Source organism: Arvicanthis niloticus, unplaced genomic scaffold (assembly GCF_011762505.2).
Source record: "Arvicanthis niloticus isolate mArvNil1 unplaced genomic scaffold, mArvNil1.pat.X S10, whole genome shotgun sequence".
NCBI classification, from domain to species: Eukaryota; Metazoa; Chordata; class Mammalia; order Rodentia; family Muridae; genus Arvicanthis; species Arvicanthis niloticus.
The window spans coordinates 1,081,660-1,087,588 of NW_023044982.1; the positions used below are offsets into that span (position 1 = coordinate 1,081,660).

General features: G+C 41.9%; 1 pseudogene; it reads right to left on the minus strand.

The window, feature by feature from the left end:
- Positions 1 to 1,659: 1,659 nt before the first annotated feature.
- LOC143433771 (preferentially expressed antigen in melanoma-like protein 7) lies at positions 1,660 to 4,373 on the minus strand (annotated as a pseudogene).
- Between the last annotated feature and the right edge of the window lie 1,556 nt (positions 4,374 to 5,929).

Consider the following 5,929-nt stretch of genomic DNA (forward strand, 5'->3'; position numbering starts at 1 on the left):
CTCTCCTTTGACTAAGCCAATTTTCCTGTTTCCCTTTGGGCCCCCAGATGGGAATTCTTCGCCCCAATTCAGCTGGAAGCAGACAAAAGGAGATCATCTCCCCAGTTCCTTATGTTGGGGTGGATGGTTCTGGTTACTTTGTAAATTATACATGTGTTGTAATTTAAGGAATACTTTACAAATGTAGCTTCAGACAGGAAGGGAATTAGAGAGCTAAATCTCAGGAATTAAGTGGGATTAATATTTTACTCTTATATAGGCATTGTGCCTGTATAACTCATACAGAAATACAAAGCTTAGACCCAGTTTAAAAAAAAATAAGTATATCTTACATTGGTAAGAAATCTTTATAATAATTACAAGGTTGAAATTATAATCTCTTACATTGATATGGAATTTATATTAATATATTACTCTCATGTAGGCATTGTACCTATATATCTTATTTAGAAATACAAGGCTTAGACCCAGTCCTTTTTAATTAAAAAAAAAATTAGTGGAAAGGAATTAACAGACAACTGTTCAGATTGCCTTACATAGTTGATTTTCAAAAACGTTAGAAATCCATAGAATTGACATTACAAACATTCTTATATAAACATTTATTTTATTGGAGACCTATCTGATCCTGACAGCTTCCCAGTCTTGGATTCTAAGAAGAAATTGAGCATCTTTGGAGTTACACCAGTTGTGGTATGACAGCCCCTAGGCAAGAATTGCCTCTTTTCATCTACAGACGAAATAGTGTGCAAAAAAAGAAACACACTTGCAGAATAGTCAACTGATTATATCTGCCAAGACAGAGTAATCAGTCCTTAGTAATTCTGCATTACTAGGTCTGTCAGATGATCCTGGGCCAGAAGGCTGAAGACCAGATGCTCCAACATTTTGAAATAAGGAACTGTCTAGATGTTCAGTGGTCTATTTAAATTGGTTGAGTTTTAGAAGCCATGCTTTGTGCTTCCCATATCTTTATTTAACTGAGTCATTCTGGATTTCTGATGGGGTTGAAGATTTATAATCTCACAGCCAACCCAGGCTATTTACTTTAAGAGGATGGTTTTTAGATGCTATTCGTTCTGAAGACAGGACATAAGCCAGGTTCAGAACTAAGTTTTTTAATTGAGAGAGATGGCAAAGGTTCTATTTAGTTAACAAAAATGATGGACTGGGTGTTAGGTTTATCTTGTACTTTAACAATCACAACATGGTAATATAGTTAGTGTTCAATTAATATGTGAAAAGAAAAAAAAATTTTATTATTGGACAAAAGGGGGGAAATGTGGTGGATAGCCCTAGCCTCTTGTTGTCATGGTAACTCCACTCCTGGGAGGGGCTGCGAAGGAGGAGTGAATCTTGTAAACCTTCTGTCCAATCAAATTTGTTAAATAAAGGCTACAGCCAGTGATTGGGCAGTAGAAGAGGAGTGGGAGGAGACAGAGGCAGGAAAAAAGGAGAGGAGGGAGAGGCAGCAGAGTTGGCAGTTGGTCGAAGCAGAGGGCAGTTGGTGGAGGATGAGAAGACGAAGAAGGCCTTGACCTAGGAAACCGCAAGTTGTTAAGAGCTCTCATAGCCGGGGAAATAGTGTATTTTAATGGTAAATCTGCCCAATCTAGGCATGCAGCATTCATTTGATATTTATTGACTTGTGTCTTTATTCTATGGACTCCCTGTGGGCAAAAGATTTACCGCAACAATAGTGAGATGCTGGAAATAGCTGTGTTTTGGGAACAGAGAAATCATCTCAGTGACATTCCTCTCCTCCAAGGGTGTGTAAGTACTTCTTCCAAAGATGCATACTGTACTAGCATGAGTTTGTGAAGATTTTTTATGTTGCTGATGGCAAGGAACAAGTTTTGCCAATTCAGACAGATTCCCCACTGTATTCAGTTCCAACTCCTTGATGAACTCTGGTTGTACAATTTTTATCACCTTCCTGACCTTGGGCACCTTTGTTTGATTCTTCAGCTGACAGCAAGAAGATTTATTTTACATGAGTTACACTTGGCCTCAAGAGAGAACAGCACTAGTCCAGAATGCCAGAAGTCCGGGATAGAGGGCCAGCAGGACTATTTTGTTTGTAAGAAAGGCAGTCATTTTCGCAGGTGATCTCAGTGAGGTGGTGACATTCCAGGTCTACTGAGAATTTTTACCAATAGCAGCCTATAGTCCAACAACTTGTTCCAGTGTCCCGGCCTTCATCCCTTACTTCTGTTCCTGCAGATTTTGTGGGTGCACAAGCTGGTTTTACTCAGACCTCTGCCTCATCTTTCTGCTCTTGTGCTTCAGCCTGTTCATTCTCTTCTTCCACCACTTAGCTCTCATGGCACAAGGAAGATGGTGTTAAGGAGACATTAGGGAGTTTGGACTACTGCTATTTTCCTTGGCTACTTCTAATGATCCAATCAACTTCTCAGAGCACAGATGCAGGAAACCCTCTCTGTCCTTTGCCCACTGCAACAAATGTGTTTGGTGTTTATCTTCACGCTGAGAAGATTTAAAGGAAAGGTCACTAAACACTTTCATATACTGCCTCCTTCATGGGTTCTCAAGCATAGTTTCTACCCATTGGTCTCCACTGGCCTGAAAATCTCAGGAGTCATGGTATCAATTCTTCAAGGGAACTACCTGAAGCTTCCCCATTCTATGAATAAAACAGGAGATGGGTCTGAAGAGAAATTGAGACACTACACTTTTTTCATCATCTCTGATGCTATTTGTCCCCTGTTCTGCTGTCTTGCTGTCTTCTATATACTCATGATCTTCGGTGCTGGGTCTCCAATAGAACCACCTCTAGCTTGCCAAGCAAGGGCACTGTGCATGAGCTGCATCTGGAGACCAGTCTCGTTTCTCTCCACTCAGTTGCCTTGGATTTCTGCCAGCTTCTATTTCTTTATGTTTGTTTTTAAGACAGGATTTCTCTGTGTGTATCCCTGCCTCTATAGCTCTATAGACTAGGCTGGCCTCAAATTCAGAGATATACTTGCCTCTGTCTCCCAAGTGCTAAGACTAAAGGTATGTGCCACCACCTCCCGGCATGTCAGCTCCTATTTCTATTACCTGGTGGAGACACAGGGACATCTGCACCAACCTGTATCTAATATTTAATTTGCTACAAGGACTCAAAAGTTTTCCAGGCTCCTGTAGGCCTCTAAGATACCACCCAAAGCCTCTGATCTACCTTTTACCTCATTCTTCTAAGTCCAGATTTCCCTACCTGGTATTTGGCTTACCTGGGGCTTACTTCTGTTTCAGCCATGGGCCAACTCCATTCAGTATAGCTTGGAAGTTGGTCTTATCAGCAACCCAACAAGAAGGCCAAGGTAGGGCCAGTATTCCACCAGGATCTTAATTGTCTTTGCTTTTCTCTGAGTGTCAGCCTCCTTGAACAGTGGTGGTAAGAGCTTCCTTCTTAGGTCCTACAGGATAGAGATGGTCAGCACCTTCTTCCTCACAATGCTCTGTGCAGCCAGCTGCAGGAGTATGGGTGGGTCTTCAAAGTCCAAAGTATAGGGAGATAATCCTTGGGAAAAATTTAGGAGAGAATGTATTTTCAGGGTTTTTCTTAGGAGGCTTTTAACTCCCAGCAGTGGTGGCACATGCCTTTAATCCCAGCACTTGGGAGGCAGAAGCAGGCTGATTTCTGAGTTTGAGGCCAGCCTGGTATACTGAGTGAGTTCCAGGACAGGAAGGGCTACACAGAGAAACCCTGTCTTGAAAAACCTAAAAAACAAAACAAAAAAACCACAAGGCTTTTACCTCCTCACAGTAAGCATCTGTCTCCACGGTGGCCATGATGAAGACTTGAATTTTATTTCACTCACTATTTGGTGGTCTCAAAAGCAAACTCCCCATATGGGCAGCATGTGGAGCCTCTCTCAATCATTTGTTCACCATTGTCCCATCCAGTTCCAAACTCTAATCCCCATCTAATTTTGGAAAGCAGCATCCAGGAAAAAAAAAAAACAGAGCCCCATTCCTTATAGCAGAAACAATATTAACCACCTTTCAGAGAAGATGGAAATAAGCTACATACTGAATTAACCCATATTCTTCTTTCAATAAATTGATCTTGTCTGGCAAAGACAGGGAAGAATTTATGAAATGGGCAAATTGCTTCTCTGTCTGTCTGTCTGTCTCCCTCTTTCTTTTCATCATTTTTCAAGACTGTCTCTGGGTAACAGCCCTGGTTGTCCAGGAGCTGACTTGTCGACCAGGCTGCCATTGAAGTTAGAGATCTACCTGTTTCTGCCTTCCCAAGTGCTAGGAGTAAAAGAATTCACTACCACATTCAGCTTACTTTTTATTTCCAAAGTTTTAGAGCCAACCTTGGGGAGCCTAGCTATGTCATACCACTTTGGAGCATAGAGCATACTGCATGTATGTAGTGGGGGTCCTGTCTGTCTTTTAGCAGCTTGTTTCTACTTATACAGAGTTTCACTATGTAGCCCACAGCTGGCTATGTAGTCCAGGCTGGACTCAAACTCACTCTTTTTTTTTTTTTTTTTTTTTTTGGTTTTTCAAGACAGGGTTTCTCTGTGTAGCCCTGGCTGTCCTGGAACTCACTCTGTAGACCAGGGTGGCCTCGAACTCAGAAATCTGCCTGCCTCTGCCTCCCAAGTGCTGGGATTAAAGGCGTGCGCCACCACCGCCCGGCCCCGTGGTTGAATTCTTGTCACAACATTGATTCATTAACTTTTAAAAAATTCATTCAATTATTTGCTTATTTTTATATACTTGATTTGTAATTTACTTCTGTGATTGGACTCTCAGCAATCCTCCTGCCTCTTCTTCCTTGAGAAGATTACAGTTTTGATCCAGCACAGCTGGCTGAATTGTATTCATAAGTGACCCACATTGTTCAGAGTACGAATTAAGTCAGGGCTTAATCTGGACCTGATATAGAGAAAACTTTAGAAAAAAATAAACCGGGAGTTAATATTTGTTGGGAGCCGTCTTTAGTACAAAGTGGCTAGATCAACTTTGCAGCCATCTGGAACCATATACCCTGATGAAAGACTTGGTTGTCAAAAGCCTATAACAGCTGAAGCACACTCTGATAAATATATTGTTTATCCCACATAGCTTGTTTTGCTGTTTACTGCCCCCAGCTGCAAGGTGCACGTGGTAGTCACGCCTGCAAGGCATTGCAGTTCACGTGCTGTCCACGTGCTATCTATGCCATACATGCTTGTAAGGCGCACGTGCTGTCCACGCTATAGATGCCTGTAAGGATTACGTCATATCAACACCTGCAAGGCACGTGGTATCCAGGCGCCTACAAGGCACGTGGCAAAAGCCTATAAATACCTCAGAATTCCCTTCAATAAAAGAGACTTGATCAGACTTTCTGTCTTGTCTCCATTCTTCGTGTCTCTTCCCCTTTATCCCCCCCCCCCCGTCTCTCTCTCTCTCCTCTGACCCTCGGACCGGAGCAGCAGCTTGGGCCAAGACACAGTGGCCACCAAGCATGGAGCGGAGCAGGCAGCAACATTTTGGCCCACAAAGCCGGGCAGTACAGGCCGCGACAAATATGCCCACAACTATGAATGTGTTCTGGAGTTCAAGGCTGAGCCTGATGTTCTGTCAGTCATCAGCTGTGGCAGTTTGAGAAGGCCGAGGTGGGAACATGCCACACAGGTCTGTTCAAAGTCATCTTCAGCTACACACAAGATTGAGGACAGCCTGAGCTAATAGATATCAATTTTTCTTTTTTTTCTTTTTGGTGCAGTGAACGTTTATTGAGAGGTTTGGATGGGCATCACTTTCTACAGGTCAGCACCTCTTTTATTATGTAGTATCATAGCATTGTTACATTATATTTATTGTGCATATTATTATTGTCATATAATTATACTGTTATGATTATAAAACAAAGTATTATGAAATACTTAATTTTTCTTTTTTATGTATTTATTTTAACTACATG